This window comes from Myotis yumanensis, unplaced genomic scaffold (genome assembly GCF_028538775.1).
Source record: "Myotis yumanensis isolate MYYU_CA2020_CCGP unplaced genomic scaffold, mMyoYum1.0.hap1 SCAF_13, whole genome shotgun sequence".
NCBI classification, from domain to species: domain Eukaryota; kingdom Metazoa; phylum Chordata; class Mammalia; order Chiroptera; family Vespertilionidae; genus Myotis; species Myotis yumanensis.
This window is the reverse complement of record NW_027223764.1, coordinates 28,958,980-28,977,936: the sequence shown is the minus strand read 5'-3', so window position 1 is coordinate 28,977,936 and position 18,957 is coordinate 28,958,980. Positions and strand designations below refer to the sequence as shown.

General features: G+C 40.2%; 1 protein-coding gene across 2 annotated transcripts in view; it reads right to left on the bottom strand.

Annotated features, from left to right (window-relative positions):
• The window catches only part of PRKG1 (protein kinase cGMP-dependent 1), a 1,083,951-nt gene that overhangs the window by 301,822 nt on the left and 763,172 nt on the right, over positions 1 to 18,957 (bottom strand). The window lies entirely within an intron of this gene.

The window sequence follows — 18,957 nt, the reverse complement described above, 5'->3', positions numbered from 1 at the left end:
CAATAGCTGACTATTTTCTCACCAAATTATAAAGAATAATAATTTATTTTGCATATAATGCTTTAAATCAAGCAATCCATTATAGACATGTGGAATATAATTTTATCACTGATGTGATAAAATTTAAACTCCTTATCCTGGAAGACTGTATAGTAATTAAGCGTATGGGCTTTAGAATGAAAGACTATCAACTTGAATTAGGCTCTGCTACTAATAATTAGCTATGCCCTTGGCAAGTAATTTAATCTAACCAGGTCTCAGCTTCCTTGGCTTTAAAAAAAAAAAAGGTGTGGGGGTGGGGGGGACAGTGCCACCTGCTGCCCAGGGTTGTGGTGAAAATAAGTGAAAAATGAGATATGAAGCATTAAGAAGATGCCTGGCACATCGTAAACATTCAATAAACATTAACAGCCACAATTATATGCATTTTTGTTCTAAATACTCATTTCTTCATTTTTTAAAAAAATCAAATTCTATTTCATTTTGAGTATCAACCCTTCTCTTTCAGTGACATATTGATTCCTCACATTCACTGTTTAGCTCTTCCCCAAGGTCATACTGAACACAGGAGGCATGTCATGCCCAGAGGGTGGGGAGTTAAGTCTCTAATCCCCTGCTATCCAGGTCACAAAGGACCCTTGAAGTCCAAGTTGCTCTGGGCTTCTGTGCCCTCAGAGGAGGGAGGAAATCTCTGATCAAACCTGGAACCCTGGTGCTTTCCATCAGCCCCCCTTGGTGAGTCCAAGCAGAGAAACCCACCCAGAGAAATACCTCCAAGTTTCTCTTCTTCCTCCCTTTGACTCCAGACACTCTTTGTAATCACTTCCAATGAATTCAGGCTTTAAAAATGGATAAACAGTGCCTAGTGTTTTCTTCCCTAATATTAAAATAATAATTCTGACCCAAGAAATTTCATACAAATGCCATGAAATAATATGAGAGAATGTATTTAAAATCGTTTTAATTTCAAATTAAAGCACCAAATATCAGTGATTGAGTTATCTAAAAACAACAAAAAATTTAAAATCATTGTCTTAAAAATCATCTTCTATAGCTATGCTCTATTGACTAAAAACTGTCAAATTTAATTTTAATGTTATTCAATTCTGAAGATTCACCAGATTTTCCAAAGCAAGATCCCAATCGCTTAGGCTATATTCTTGGTCAAAATCCCTGAGGCCAGTTGTTTCCAAACCTGAAAGCATTAGAAAGTCAGATTCATAAGGTATGGAATGGGTTCCAAGAAATCAATGTGTGTGTGTTTTCTATTGTAACATATAAAAATGTATCACTTTTAATCATTTTCAGTTCAATAGCACTTAGTACACTCAGATTGTTGTACAGTCATCACCACTATTCATCTCCAGAATTTTTCACTCCCTTAAACTGAAACTCGACACCAATTAACAAGAACTCCCTACTCCCCTCTCCCTCCAGCTCCTAGTAACCACCATTCTACATTTTGTCTCTATAAATTTGGCTATCGTCCTAGCCAGTTTGGCTCAGTAGATGAAGCATCGGTCCATGGACTGAAGGGTCCCAGGTTCAATTCCAGGCAAGGGCAAGTACCTCAGTTGCGGGCTCGATCCTTGGCCCCGGTTGGGGCATGTGCAGGAGGCAACCAATCAATGTATCTCTTTCACATCGATGTTTCTCTGTCTCTCTCCTTCCTTCTCTAAAAATCAATGGAATCCTCAGGTGAGGATTAACAAAAAAATAAAAGAAATTTGGCTATGCCAGGCATACCTCATATAAATGGAATCATACAGTATTTCTCTTTTTGTGACAAGTTAATTCACATAGCATACCATCTAAAAGGTTCATCTTTGTTGCTCAATGTATGTTTTTAAATCTACCCGGATCGTTTCGGTTGGTATATGCCAATTTCAAGTGATCACTGAAACTCACAAACACATCCCAGCTTATTCTCTGAAGTGCAGACAAGCTTTTCAATCTATACTGTGTCTTATTAGTTTATTTTATATTTTATTTTATTTTTATTATGGTAAGAATACTTGACAGGTGATTTACCCTCTTAATAAATTTTAAGTACACAACACATTGTTGATGACTATAGATACAATATTGTACAGCTTATCTGTAGAGCTTATTCATCTTATTTAACAGAAATTTGGTGCCTATTAATTAGTAACTCTCTAGTTCTACCTCCCCCTAACCATGGCAACCACCATTCCAGTCTTTCATTCTATGAGTTGACTTGCTAGTAGATCCCTCATATAAGTGAAATCATGCAGCTTTTGTCTTTCTGTGATTTTTTTTTTATTTTACTTAGTATAATGTTCTCAAGGTTCATTCATGCTGGTGCAAATTGCAGGATTCCTTTTTTTCAGGATGAATAATATTCCATTGTTACGTATATACCACAGGTGGTTTATTTTATGCATTCATATGTCAGTGCATATTTAAGTTGATTCCACATCTTGGCTCTTGTGAATAGTGCTGTATTAAACATGGGAGTGCTAATATCTCTTCAAGGGCCTGATTTCAATTCTTTTGGATAAATAACCAGAAATAGGATTGCTGGATCACATGGTCATTCTGTTTTTAAATTTTGGAGGACCCTCCATACTATTTGGTGTAGCAGTTGTAACATATCGCATCCCCTCCACAAGAGTGTGCAAGAGTTCCAGTTTCTCCACATCCTCACCAACACTCCTTTCCCTTTTTTTCTTTCTTTCCTTTCTTTTCTTTCTTTCCTTCCTTCCTTCCTTCCCTCCCTCCCTCCCTCCGTCCCTCCCTCCCTCCCTCCCTCCCTCCCTCCCTTCCTTCCTTCCTTCCTTCCTTCCTTCCTTCCTTCCTTTCCTTCCTTCCTTCCTTCCTTCCTTCCTTCCTTCCTTCCTTCCTTTCCTTTCCTTTCCTTTCCTTTCCCTTCCTTCCTTCCTTCCTTCCTTCCTTCCTTCCTTCCTTCCTTCCTTCCTTCCTTCCTTCCTTCCTTCCAATAGCCAGCTTGACTGATAAGTGTGAGGAGGTACTTCATTGTGGTTTTATTTATTAGTCTTTCAATTCCCCCGTTTGTGTAAATTTCTTTACAACTCAAGGACAACCTCTCCTGGGAAATAATCTCTGACAACTTTCTCTAAGTAGGTATGTTGCCGGATTAGCACCTCTGCTTGTATTGTAACCATCTGGTGACATTTTGATCTCCTCCCACTAACATATAAATTCACTGAAGTCCTTACTGTACAGTAACTAATAGGAACTTTAGAAACAAACAAACAAAAAAATGGTTTGGAATCCCAGGGCCTCCACTTAGCTATATAACGATGGGCACATTATTTAAAGCCAATAAGCTTTACCTTCCCTAGTCAGAAAATGAAAACAGCAAAGTTGTGAATAGTGGTAAATGATGAAGCACTGGGCCAAGAAGCTGCCATAGGGTGAGCACTCAATTAAAGGGGCATATAGTTTAGCTTGAATAATACTACACTTATCATAGAGTGTGCCATGTAGTAGGTACTTGAAAGCATGCAAACTGAAGGAATGTATTCAATAAAGCCAAATGCAATAAGACAATAGTGGTTTTGACCCAGGGCCGCTGCACAGGGGTTGTGCAATTTGCACACTGTACAAAGGCACCTGCGTGGGGAGGATTGAGACTGAGCCTCAGCCCGCCCACTCTGCACGCCACCCATTCCTCCCGGCAGGGGCTGCATCAGACCAGGGGATGGTGTCTTATTTACAGCAACCCTGATCTGTTCAAGGATCTGCTTGTTATTTTTCACGAACCACATGAATGTTTCCTTGAGGCTATTTACTCAAGAAGAATTCAGAAAAGAAACCAATTGTCTGACAGAGTCTTCTTTAAAAAAAAAAAAAATTACTAGCATAGCTTTTTAATAAAAAATAAATACCCACTGAGGGATACTTTCACAACCAGAACTAAGGTTACTCTGGTGCTCCTGTCGAAATGATCATGAGGACAGAAGGCACTAATGACATGCTTTATTAAATTACCTCTGAAATGCTTAATAGCATCTAATGCAGTCTCTTATTCAGAAGATTGCTCTCTACCTGACCTTTGCCCCGCAAATCTTACAACAGCCTATGCTTGAGCAAAAATAAAATCTGATGGGTTTTTATGGAATTAAACAAATTGCATCTGACTATTAAAACTAAAAAAAGGAGCATTTGACATTTTAAACATTTAATGCTAAGTTAATGATAATCAGCCTAAAAGGTTCCACCTAGATTTCCTACCCAACCTTTTGAACCTTGGGAGATGTGGGCCCCTGCCCCAGAGACTAAGCCTTTTCTATAGTGTTTCTTTCTCCACAGGTGCCATTGGCGTCATACATCTTCACTGTGCATGGATGGCCTAAGTACTGCATAACGTTTAGCATCTCTCGTGCCCATGAAATACCAGCAGTATTCCTGGTCATCGTGACAAGAAAACATCCTCCAGAGAGAGAAAGTCCAAGATTTAGAACCATTGCTCTATCATTTCATAAGTTTCCCAATTCACTGAGTTCAGTACTTGTTCTGCCTAAAACCTCAAAACCCCCGATAACTTGCATCTCCCAGTGGCAACATACCCGCTACCCAGTAACTTGTACACTGAAGAGACATGTGTTCAAAGTGCTTCTGGAACTTGGCTGCCTACACATAGATAAATGGAATCAAAGACTTTTCATCCTCAGTTATGGCTGTGGCCAGTGCTATTTAAACATTAGTTCTGAAATACATTACTAGACATTCCACACTCGACAGAAGAAGAGAAGGGTTCCATCAGCAAGTAAGAAAATTCTGTTATAGAACTTTAAAATTTTTTTTACTACAGAATGAGTCTTTACTTGGGAGATAAATCACATTTAGAAAGCTAACCGGAGGGAAAAAAAGAGATAGTATTTTCCAAACTTAAACAACCAGGTAACCCCTTAATTATTAAGTGACAGACTTCACAACAGTCCCTATGCTTAACATGGAGCATACTTTAGCACGGTCTCTTGGTGAACTGCTGCATATTTTTAGGATGAAAGTCAGTCATAACCTCCCCTGAGAAGCCTTGACTGATAATCTCCCTCCTCGGCTTCTCTCCACTCTCTGCAGACTCTGCACAGTCACATCTCCTAAGACACAGAGTCTGGGTGCCTTCCTCTGCCTTCCGGAAGTCCCCGTTTCTACCTCTGGCCTAGTATTGGATTGTGATCATAAACTGAATGATCAATTCATCATAGGGTCAGCAAACTATGGCCCACTGGCTCACCACCTATTTTTGTAAATCAGATTTCAATGGAAGTCAGCCTTGCCCGCTGGTCCAAGCGTTGTCTACAGCTGCTTCTACAATATAATGGCAGAATTGAGTCATTGCAACACATACTGTATGGCCTGCAAACCTAAAGGATTTACCACATGGCTCTGTAAGGGAAAGTTTGCCAACCTATGCCTAGTCTTTTATCATCTTGAGGTAAGGTACAATGTTCAACTCCTTTGGCTTAATGCCTGGCAAATGACCGGTGATCAAACTTGTTACATGAAAAAATATTTTACTTTTAAAATCAATCTAAGAATATCTGACCTTAAGGTAACTGTTTTAATACAATGCGAGGGATGGAATATTCAGTTCAGGTCAGGTAGTCAAAGATCTTATGCAATGTTCAAATTGTTTTTGGGGTTTTTTTTCTATGTTGACTTGGAAATATAGTTTCAAAGAAAGTTAACTCTTAATAAATAAAAATCCTTGTATGAAAGTATGTAATGTAAAGATAGAACAGAATTCAAAGGTCACTTTGTAGAGTATTTTTTATATAGTTTAACTCTTGATATGAATTCTTCTCCAATATCACTTTGAATCTTTCAAACATGAAGTTTCTACTTTTTCCCTTGGGAAATAATTTCTGAATACAATTGTTTAGTTAAGTACCTTTTCCTAGAATACAAGCAAAATATTCTTTTGTTTTATTTTATCCTATTACTCCTAAATCCATTCTTTGCCAAGATATTTTCTTTTCTGATTTTACAGTAAATTGTTAGAAAGCATAAAAATACAAGAAATACATTATCACCTTAAAAAAACTATATCAATGTATTAGAAACTTTAATAAAGTGGTTTTGCTATTAAAGCTCAAAAGAGTCAATGAAAGGATCAAGTCCCTGACTTTTAGGAGGTTTGCCTTAATTATAAAACTCACCTAGACATACAATAGAATTAGGATTAAAAGATAAAACCTATGTTAAATCCCTTTTAGCATAAGATTTAGGACAGAGAATGCACACGGTAACTACTACTATTAGTAATTATCATCACTTATATTTTAAGTGACTTCATATATATATATAATGGATAAGAGTAAGATTTACAGCCAGTGGCCAGTGAAGAAACCTCTGCCACCAGGTGCTCTCTCACCCAGGCCTTGGACATCCAGATCCAGAAATGCCTCAGCACTCAATTGTAAGTCCTGCATCATGTGAAGAAGTCAAACACAGGGAACAGTAACATGAATGTCCCATAATTATGCTACATTATATAAAAGAGAGCAACATATTTGACAATGGTGGCCTGTAAGAAAAAACAAAGCTCTACTTTTGCAAATCAAATTCAACTAGGGGTTCTAAGTCCCATGAAGTTTTATCCAACTCACTGAAAATAGGTTACCTTAATAAAAATAATTTTAATGGCAATAATAAAAAATACTTTACCTATCAAACGCTCGTATGTCAATGTGTTTTTAAATTTCTTTATTAAGGTATTACATATGTGTCCTTATCCACCCATTCTCCCCCCCCACACACCCCATTCATGCCCTCACCCCCCTGTTGTCTGTGTCCATTGGTTAGGCTTATTTGCATGCACACAAGGCCTTTGGTTGATTTCTCCCTCTTACCCCCACCCTCCCCTACCTTCCCTCTGACAGAGAAGCATCAATCAGACCGTCAAAAACCTCAACGTTTTTTCTTAGTTAACTTTAACAGTAATATATCTATCACTAACATCTATTCAGAATGTACTATGATCCAGGCATTCTGCTAACTACTTTACAAATCTTATTTAATCTGTAGAACAACACATTCTACAAAAACAAAACAAAAAGGTTTTAATATAATTTATACAATAATGTATGTTCCTTCAATTATAATATTTATTAGTTTTCAGGCAAACATAATAACAGTTTAGTCCTAAATTGATGCATACTTCCTCAATTTATTATATGGCTAATTGAATAAATACCATGTAGGAAATTTTTGCAGTAAGGAAATGGACTACATATAATCTAACAAATTAATTTAACCTATGACTTCTGTAAGTAATGATGAATTAGTGTATTTTTTTTTCAGATTCACATTTTGGTTTGTGAGGACAAAAGTCATAGTCCAAAGGAGTGACTTAGGTAGGAAATGTAGGAATCAGGACAGATTAATATGAGTGGTGGGAATGGATGCTAAAGGGAGGGCCCTATGAATCTGTCTAAGGACAGAAAGTAATAAACAAACAGCATTAAACATAAAAATAAAATCTATTATTTGGGGGGAAAATAGGTCACTCTTACTATATAATGGCAAGTAATGTACTATCATATCATCTTTAAGCATTTAATAATTTTAGCTCAGCCCGAACACATTTTTATCACCATTAAATTTAAGCTTACTATTTTAACTACAGTCATAAATGTGACAGGCCTGCAAGATGGTATTAAATGTCAAATTAAGCTGAATAGTGTCTTTTTAAGATATGTCCGCGTATCTATATCATCAGTAATTTTTAAATTAGTGTTTGCTATGTGCTAAACACAGTGTTCTAACTTAAGTCCCAGCCACATTGCTTAGTAACTATGTGACTTTGAATAAGCTAATGAACATTTTTTGAGTCTGTTTTTTATCAGTGAAATAAAGATAATAGAACTTTATATGAACTTATTTTATTTTTCAATAGTTCTTTATGTTCGCTCATTATCCACATTATGCAAAATGAGAAGGCAAGACCTAAGGCCTCAGGCAAATCACTTCACCTCCCTGGCTGTGAGTGGCAGAACCTCCATTCAAAGCCAGAGCTGGAGCCCCAGTGGGAACTCTCAACCAACCAGTGCCTGCAGGCCATTTGCCCAAGGCTCCCGCTGCTTAACTAAGAGACCTTAGAAAGTTAAATATAAATTTGACTCTAACACCCCTCTCACAACAGCCAAACTGTAAAGAAGCCTAGTGACTCTGGGGGACATGAAGCACTCTTGCACGTTCCAGCTGTTGGCGTGATCTCCACAACACCATGTGGAGCACAAGGTCAGCTCACTGAATCCAGCCCAGCCAGGAAATGGTGAAAAACATACATCACTGGTGTTTTTAAACCACTACATTCTGGGGAAATTTAGCACACAGACATAATCTCAATAACAGTATATCATCTCCTCTAAAATTAAACTTTTATTATAATCTATGACTCAAATAAAACTATCACCACCAGTGACCTGTTTTCTGCATGACATCCTAATTCTTACTATTGACTTGAATAATATTGAAAGTAGCAGAAGCTACCTTCTTTTTTTTTTTTTTTTTTTGCCAAAATAAAAGAGGCCTCAAGTTTTAGGAAATGATTTTTTCAAAGAAAACCTCTTTATGTTTTAAAGTGGCTTTGTTTTCTAAGAAGTTTCTTGATAACGATTCTTCCTGTTTATTTCCTCTCACAGTCTTAAGGCCTTCTATCACCTGGAAGTTCAAATGGCTAATAACAGGAAGACTATGAAGTTGGAGCAGCCATAATACTACATGAGAACTTAAATAAACACAATAGGTTCTTTTCAAAATACATTTATTATCTTAACCAATTCCATTTTGACACACATCTGCCAGTGTGCTAATTTTCTTTCAGAGAACACCTGTGTCCTTTAAATCTCCAAACCAACTCAGAGATAAGTAAAAATGTTAGTCCGTCAAACGCGATAGTTTAATAGCATAGATGTAGCCCCAGCAAATTCCTTCTTTTCGTAAGTAAAAATGTCTTTCTTAACCCATGGGTAAGTCATGATTATCTCAATACTGCAGGGAAGTCACATGTGGTTGGAATATAAAATTTGTTTGAATTTACAGAAAATGTAACTGAGGGATGGCATGTTGAGACACCAGCTCAAGCTTAAATTGTGTTCCAGATTCCAGTTTCCATACACGCCCAACCGTGTCTGGAAGATTGGTAGGGTATCTCTCACAAGTCTATTGGCATGAGGGACTGATGAACCTCCTGGGAGAAAAGTCATCCTAAGTAAATATGAAGTCATGAAAGCTCAAACCAGTATCAAAGCCTTGGTCAATAGAGAGAAAGACAAAACCCAGAGTACTGCATGGTTATCAGTCATTTGGCTTTGTCCTTGGGGCAGGAGGAACTAGGAATATAAACCCCTCCTCTGTGTGACTTAGACGTTTCCTCTAGAAATCTTATGAACTATCAGGATGTGAGGCAGGACAGGAGCCAGTATCTCTAATAGAATTAAACACAAAAGGAAATAGAGGCAATCTCCCCATTTCAGCATCAAACACACAATGACATTTTAGACGCATGGAAGTTCTAGAAGAAAAATCTCACTAAAGCTGCTGGTGTAGAAGAAAAGGAAAGTGGTGAATACTGATGGTGGTAGGAAGATTTTTTTCTGGTGCCACGTGGGACATATCATTGAGATTTTCAGAGTAACTAGACAATTGGCAAGGGTAACTGGTTGGAGAGAGAGCCTCTCATGTCACTGTAATGTGTCTCCATTAGGCCAGTGGAACTTCAGGAATCTCTACTTATAAAAATAATGGCAGCCCTGACCCATGTGGCTTAGTTGGTTGGCATTGTCCGAACACCAAAAGGTTGCTGGTTCAATTCGTGGTCAGGGCACATGCCCAGGTTGTGTAGGCTCACTCCCTGGTGGGCAACCTGCAGGAGGCAGTGGATCACATCAATGTTTCTCTCTCCCTTTCTCTCTAAAAATCAATAAAAAGATCTTTAAAAATAACGGCAGATGGGGTTAGCAAATTGGAGCTAATAAACTCCTTTGTTCATGAATTATTAATTAATTCATTTCTAAAATGCATTAGGAAGTGGATTAGTAATGAGATTTCCCCAAAGGTAGAAACTCTTGTGCTTTACACTTATGTGTGATGGCTTTCAGTCACATTACTTAACCTTTTGGCAGCTCATCTCCACTTACAGAAAATGGGCTAATAACTCCTTATCTACTTCCCAACAGAATTAGAAGGATCAAAGTGCTTTGTGAAATGTAAACCATGATCATTTAAATTAATGATATCACACAAAGTATTTCTCTAAATAACAAGCAGTCATTTTTGTTGTTGCTGTACAAAAGGGGTGCCCTTTTCTGAGGTAAGAGATGGAGACTGAGAAAAATTACTTTCAGAAACAAATTCCCTATGGGTGCGCAGGCTGCTACCGGGCAACTACAGAAGACTCACTCCCCTTGAGTCCATGTAATTGATGCTTGCTGTGCTTGCACAGGGCACAGCCTGGGCGTTATTACGCAGTGGCAACAATTTCCTGACTCACCCTGGTGTGCCCTTGTGGGATTCAGGTACATGTGATTGAAATTCCTCCCCGACAGTAACCTGCATCAAATTTCAGAACCCAGGTGTCCATCTGAGACATTCAACTTAGCAGTTTTACAGGAGGGACTGCAGCTGCCTTCCCCAACTTCAGAGATCTATTCTCAAGCCAACATGAGGAGAGATAAGCTCCAGATGGTCACAGCAGAATACCAATATCTATTCTATATACCGGACTTGGGTTTCCTATCGAGGGAGGTTCATTGAAAGTCATGGCCACATAGTTCCAATAGCTCAGTTGGGTTGGTCACGCTGAGAGAGATACAGACTCATGAAATTCCAATAAAGAAAGAAACCTCAGAAGAAAATGATTCATGGCAGTTTCCCTGTCTGCAGACAATCCCCTTCTTTCTCCTCCCGCTCTTACAGCACTTTATAACTTTCCTACAACTTCTCACATATGGCTCTGAATCACAGCTGTGTATACGTCTGCATCCCAAGAGATAGTAATATACTTGGCCAGCAATTTATCTTACTCATCTCAGGGTGATTTACATGGAGCTGAGCCTCCTTGAGTAAGCCCCACTCTCCCCCTGCCCTAATCCTGCCCACTTGAAAAGAAGATTCAATAAATAAAAAGTTAAATATATGTGATAGACCAGGTTTCTGTTTATTTTTTATTAATTCAGATAATGTCATAGGAGCCCTGTGTAAAGATACTTATAGCCAAAAGCAAATTTTTATTTACACAGGAACAGATTTCGATGCCGGCCTTATTTCTGTTTTGATATTATAGTAACTGAAGGATTTAGGGAGTGACAACAACAAGGAAATCTCCAGTCAGAGGGAGGTCAGCAGTGCTGCTGCTGTGTGGGCAGGCCTGTGATAATGTGATAATATGATTAGACAACACAATTCTGTTTGCCGAGGCCTGTTTCTTAAATAAGTGGCTCAAGCACTTAGTTTTGTCACTGCATGGAAGTCAGTGTGCATGTCTGCTTTTTTCTACATGTTTTTTCTTTGACAAAACTCATTATGAAAGACAGCCCCTCGGACTGCAGTTCATTTGGAATTCACCAAGCAGGCAGCGCTAGTCAGTTTGTCTGGGAAAGGAAGGAAAATAACTTGTGACGGGAATACATTCTTCAATAGACACAGTGGCTATTTCTTTTCTGGTGACGCTGTGGGGAGTGGCAAAACGAGATGGTGGGTCGCTTCGAAAGAGGACCTCAAGAATTAGGCAGCGTAAGAAAGATGATGATGGAGCCTAATGGCACAGGCTGAAGTACTTTTTTGATCACTAAGAAAAATAATTTAGAGTAGTTGTGTGAGAGCTTTCTGGGGTAGAGGCAGGTCCTTCACTCTGAATACTTTCACGTGTACACGTTCTAGGCCTGTTGTCCATTTCATGGGCATGACACACTGAGAGAGGGTTTCTTGCAGATGCATCAAAGCAAAGTCTCCCTGTTCAGCACATGAAGACAGTCAGAATGGTTCCAAAATCTAACCTGTTCACACACAACTTACCTGTAAGTAGAGCTGGGTACGCAAGTGCTATGGTGTGAATGTGTCTGCCCCATCCCCTCAAAAATTCATATATTGAAATCTGAAAGACCAATGGGATGGTAGTATTGGGAAGTGGGGCCTTTGGAATTGATTAGTTCCTGACTGTGCAGCTCTCAGGGGTAGGATTGGTGCCTTATAAGAGAGGCCCCAACAAGCTCTCACCCTTTCTACCACGTGAGGATACAATGAGAAGTCCCTGCCCCAAAGTCAGCCCTCACCCTCCCATGCAGGCACCCTGACCCCAGACTTCCAGGACTGTGAGAAAGAAATTTGTTGTTTAAAAACTACTCAGTCTGTGGTATTTTGTTATTGCAGCCCAAATGGACTAAGACAAAATATATATGTATCCATTTTTTAAATATTTATACACAGACATATTTTTAAAAGCATACTTTGCTACAATGTTTAATTTTCTTTATATCTTCCTGCACTAATTAATATGTACATACACACTTGGAAGCTTACTTTAAAAATGAATTAAATAAAGAACTGAATTGTTAACTTAGTTTATACATTTTCCTTAGAAGTAAAAAGATATATATACAAGTTCTCTAGAACAATTTAGCAAAACATGGAGATGATGAGTTTATTTCCAGTTTTAACTGGCTTGTCAACCATTGGAAATTCTGAAAATTCATCCTATCATCTCCTGAGTGTGTTGTTGGCCTAATTATGAGAAATAGCCACTTAAAAAGGTAATTCTAATCTGGATGCTATCACCATGGGGTCAGAGGTTGGGGTAAAAAAGAAAACAACATTCCAATTATCTGTATGAAAAGTTACTGCTTAGAATATAACATGCGGGAACAGCAGCTCTTAAAGAGTAATTCAAAAATGCTTCGGAAGGAAAATCCTCTTGGTGCAACCTTTTTGAACCCGGTTTAATATTCTCTGCATTCCTGGTTAAGATTCTATTATGGAAAGATGTTTGATGGGCATGAGCCAGTGATTACAGAGATTGGGTGCTGGGGTAACAATAAAGAGGTAAATTTTTTGGTTTTTAAAAATGCATTTTACTTGGAAACATGAGATCTTAAAAACCAAATTGAGTTAAAATATAAAATGTATCATCAAACAAATTCTGGTCAAAAATGGTGTTCAGCCCAGTTGGTGTGGCTCAGTGGTTGAGTATCAACCTTATGAACCAGGAAGTCACCGTTCGATTTCGTCATGGCACATGCCCGGGTTGTGGACTCAATCCCCAGTGGGGGCTCGGGGGCGTGCAGGAGGCAGCTTATTAATGACTCTTTTTCATCATTGATGTTTCTATCTCTTTCTCCCTCTCCTTTTCTCTCTGAAATCAATAAAAACATATTTTTAAAGAAATGCTGTTCAACTAATGGTACTTGTTTATAGTGATAAGCAGGGAAATAAGTGTTAGAGACCATCATGTATTTATTTAGTGGGGAGATTTGAAAATTATACCCCCAAAAAATAAATCTGAAAATAAAGCTTTTGTGGTTGTTCAGGCAAACATCTACCCCAGCTCACAAAACTGTTGATCAGATTATTTTGGTCCTTTTGGAAAACTGACAACCCTGAAAACAAAGATAATCTGTAGGATGAACCTAAATTCATAAAAACAAAACTAACAAAAATCCACCCCATTCTGCCAGAGTGTTTTATTTTATGTGGGGCTCCCCAGAAGCACACCCCCAAATTTGCATGTGAGTCATTTATTGTGAGCTGACCCCACAAGCCACTGGTGGGGAAGAAAAGGAAATCCAGGGAATTTTCCTAATTAAGCAGGTTTCCATTGTGGGTAATTCGGCTGAGCGTGATTCCACTGAGAAACACGGGGAGCCAGCGTAGATCGCTGCTCCACCTTAGAGTGGTCGCGCCCTGCTGGTGGGGTAGTCTCCCCCCAGCTCCTGCTGGTGGGCCAGGGCTGCTTCCAGAGCCGTCAATCCCTTGGCACTTGCAGCATGGGAGGAGAGAGCATGCTCTGGTGGCAACAGAGGCCTGCCAGCAAGCAAATGCAGGTGCTGGCAGCCCGGAGGCCGGGTGGTAAAGGAGGGCTTTATGGGTGGGACAGCAGCACTATTTGCTAAACCAGGTAACTGGCTATTCGTAATGAAATGAAAGTTAGTGATTTTCCCGAGTGCCTATATATAGGCAATTAAAGAACAAACAAACACATCTAAAAACCACAAATACCAAAACACATACTCTGAGAGATCTGAGAAATGGGTAAGACACTAAATCACACACAGTCCTACAGACTGTGACAATGGGTGCACTTTTATACCTGCAGAAAAATGACGCAGCTGCCTCTCTAGTCTGATTGGAGAAACAGAAACTTGCATAGACCACAATATTTTCTTTACTGCCTCCCTGTCCGAGCATCTAAAATGTTTTCCTTTGATATTTGTCACTTTTGCCACTGTGGGTAACTTATTTTATTGTGTGTGTGTGTGTACAATACAAATATACATACCTGTGTACATACATGTGCTCTCTCTCACATTATAGGAGAATAAATATATTAACAATTTCTGGAAAATTCATTCATTAATGAGTTATCATTATAAAAGGAATGCAGAAAGTGCTACTTTCAAAGGGAAAGGGGCTTTCCTGCCTATAATGAAAGTTCTAGGTCCTGTATTCTATAGCGCTTAGCTTCACACAGCATCTTTGGATAAGAAACCAAAGGCAAGGGGCCCTGCGTCACTAGGGCACATGCTCTGAAAAAGAAAGGACTAAAGGAGACAGACTCTGTGGAAACACCTGCTCCTGAACTTCGCACAGGATAAATACGCAGGGCCACGCCGCCCTGAGCCGTTCCGGCCCACGTCGCTCTCACAAAATACAGAATGAACAATGCCCTTGACGTTGTGAAATATGATGTCCCTGGACACATGGTGGTGATGTTTTCTTCACTTAACTATTATTTCAAAAGTAAGTAAATGTTATTAAATTACTTTGAAAAATCAACATGTTGTAAATACTCCTGAAAATCTGAAGGCCATCTAGTCCATCAAAACATTTTTAAAAGGAGCTCATGAGGTGAGCTCTCTATTCAAAGAGAATCTGAAGTGTATTTTACACACACACACACACACACACACACGTTTTTCGAAAGCTAAATGTATGTATTTGGTATATTCAGATTATGACACATAGTATTTTGTGCATATAACTATTTTTCATTAAAGCTTAACACATTCTCATAGTCCCCCCTTCACTGGTCACTAACTGTATGGCCAGTGAGGATGCACTTGGCCACTGAAGCACAGCTCCCTCACCTCATGATCACAGTCAGCACGAATCCCCTGCAAGTGATGGCTAGAAGTTCTAGTATTCCTAAAATTACAGCTGGAAAATAGACTTGAATTTTATGGAAAAGGGTACTCTTATTTTATGTCTTTTTCTTCTAACAAACCAGGCTCCCACAGAGCATAAGTCGTAAGTGGGAGGAAAGGGGTGACTGTTTTGATAATAGCCATTTCTGAGAGATGCCGTTTGTAAGGCCCAGTGCTTTACGAAGGTGGAGTCTCCAGGCCAGCCCTAACCCGACTCCAGCAAGTGCCTGGCGCACAGGAGGGGCTCAAATGATAGTTGCTAGGTTATTTGATTAAGTACATAATTTCACACAATCTTCCCAATAGGAATGTGAAGTAAATATTATCTCCATTTTATGGTGGAGAAATTGAATGAAAGAAATTGCATAATTATCTTCAATGACAAACAGCTGGTAAGTACTAGAGGCCTGTGCTTGTAACGTTTTTTAGGGAGAGAAAAAAATGACTATCTAGTTCACAATGAATGTTTTCTATCATCTAAATTATTTTACCATTAGAGGCCTGGTGCACGAAATTCTTGCACAGGGGGTGGGGGGCACCCTCAGCCTGGCTTGTGCCCTTTGGGCCAGTTGGACATCCCCCTCACAATCCGGGATGCTGCATGCACCAGTGAACATAGTTCTCATACAGGTGAAAGGCATCTTGCTGTTGTATGGGCAGCTACAGTTTTTTGCCCTGATTATAAAAAGTAGTACATAACATGATCCTTCTGAGGCAGTCGTACCATTTCCCCATCTAATGGGTAGAAAAACTGAAGCAGAGAGAAGTTAAGTAATTGGCTTTGTCACACAGTTATAAGTGTCGGAATCAGGGATGACCACAAAATGTGCAAGCCAGAGTCCATGCATGTCATCATCCTGCTTTTTCAGTGTTAGAGTAGCCTTGCCAGGTTTTAATTTTTAAATCTAGGAGACTCTTCCCAATATATAGGGTAGGGTCCCTAAGCTGGCAATCAGGGCCAATCTGTGGGGTGACCGGTAGACGGGATGATGGGGGGTGGCCCTGCTGGCACCCACCTTGGCTGGCAGCCAGGCGCTGCCTGCTGGCCGGCCCTGCCCCTGCACCCCCCCCCCCCCCACCAGTCACCTCCCTCTGGGGCGGGGGGGAGGCAGAGGCAGATGCTCAATGCAGGAGCTGCCCCTGGTCAATTTGCATATTAGGTTTTTATTATATAGGATAACTTGCTGTAGTTTATATGATGTCTTAAATCAGATACTTTTTTGGTTGTTATTAGGAGGTTGCTCAAAGGACTGGCAAAGCCCTCATTAAATACTGGCAGGCTTTGGAATTTTAGTGCTTTTTTGAAGCATTAACATTTCCAATACAAGTGAACACACAATTTACTTCAACAACGTGGTAGGTTTGCAGATAATGAATTTACGCAAAGATGGTGAAAATATTAAAATCACTTCACAGTTGTACGATATGTTGATGTTACTGTCCTACTATTTTAGGGCTTTCTGCTCTCTTGCATAAAGTATCTAACTTCTACTTTCACCATGAAGGCATTTTTTAAAAAGTTAACTACCCATGTATTTTTACTGAAACAGAGCAGTGTGCTGAAGAATGCATGAAGCAATATTTTTATCTTTTTTCATAAGCACACAGATTTGTGGCAAAGGAGGGCGAATCATATTCAGAAAAATTTCCCAGACAGCTGAGCAAGATTGGAAATAGTTACTATAAAATCAAACTACAAAGTTTGCCCAGTAAGCAAGATGTAGTGAATATGTCTGCCTAGCATTTGGGGGTACTGGTATGCTTGGCTCAACTGTTCTCACAGACACATTAGCCATGGACCCTCATTTTTCCATCCAGTGTCTAGAACAGATGAATGAGGGCCCAAGGGAAGTGGAGACTTTTACTTCAAGGTAGTAGAACATTTAGTGCAATAAAGTGTGAAGATAGAGAACTTGCTTCCAAAAATAAGTACGCAGACAAATGATAGGGAATGAAAATCATGCATTATTCAACAATTAGGGGAAACATTTAAAATTTGGTGTTTTGAATATTCTGTTACTTGTATTAATTTAGAAACAATTCAGGCTATGAAGATAGATAGCTGATAGATAAATGACAGTTAAAGAAACTTCAATGAATTTAATTCCTTCACAGACAGACAACAGTATGGTAATTGCCAGAGGTAAAGGGGGGTGGGGGAGGTACAGTGGGTATAGGGGGGATAAATGGTGATAGGAGAAAACTTGATTTGGGATGGTGAATACACAATACAATATACAGATGATGTATTATAGAATTGGCCCCCTGAAATACATATAATTTTATTAACCAATGTCACACCAATAAATCCAGTAAAGATAAAAATTAAATAAAAAAACAACTCTTCAATTAACTTAAAAAATAAACAGAACTCTCACATAATCAAATTTTGACTGCACCGCACTTTTAAGGATAGAAGTTGATTCTATTCTAAACAACAATAATCTACACTAATAAAAGAGAAACGTGGTAATTGGCGTACGACCGCTACCCTTTTCATTGGCTAATCAGTGAGTATATGCAAATTAACTGTCAGCCAAGATGGCGGCTGGCAGCCAGGCAATGAAGCGAGCATGAGGCTTGCTTGCTGCAGACTCCAACGTTCCCCGCCTCACTTGCCAGCCTCTTAGCTGCAACTCTAAGCAACTATGTACTATGTTGCAAATAAGAAGGTAAACCAAACTCCAGAAACCAGCCGGACTGAAAGCCAGGTGGACCGAAACTTTGTATCCATGTTTTCAGCAGCGAGGCGTCAGAGCTAAAGCTGGCCCAGAATTAAAAAAAAAAAAAGAAAAGAAAAGAAAACAAGGAGCGGTTGGAAGCTTTAGTCACTCGCCAGCCGGAAAACAGCCCTCAGCCCCTCACCCAGACTGGCCAGGCACCCCAGTGGGGACCCCCACCCTGATCCAGGACACCCTTCAGGGCAAATCAGCCAGCCCCAACCCATGCACCAGGCCTCTATTCTATATAGTAAAAGGGTAATATGCCTCCCAGCACTGGGATCAGTGGAGCATCGAGGCTCCCAGCACCAGGATCAGCGTGACAGGGGGCAGCGCCCAAACCCCCTGATCGGCCTGCGGCTCTGTGTGTGACAGGGGGCGGGGCCACAACCTCCCTATCCGCCCTGCTCTGTTTGTGACAGGGGAAGGCACCCAAACTCCCTGATCAGCCCTGCTCTGTGCCTGATAGCGGGGAGCTCCCCAATCCCCTGATTGCCCTGCGGCTTTGTGTGTGACAGGGGGGAGCTCCCCAACCCCCTGATCAGCCCTGCTCTGTGTGTGACAGGGTGCGCCCCCCTCCCCCCACAGGCCCTGCTCTGTGCCTGATAGGGGGGAGCTCCCCAATCCCCTGATTGCCCTGCAGCTCTGTGTTTGACAGGGTGCAGCACACCAACCCCCTGAACAGCCCTGCTCTGTGTGTGACAGGGTAGAGCCATAACCTCTCCATCGGCCCTGCCCCGAGTGTGATAGGGTGCCGCGCCCCAACCCCCTGATCCGCCCTGCTCTGTGGGTGATAGAGGGTGGCGCCCCAACCCCCCTCCACGGGCCTTGCTCTGTGTGTGACAGGGTAGAGCCATAACCTCCCCATTGGCCCTGCCCTGAGTGTG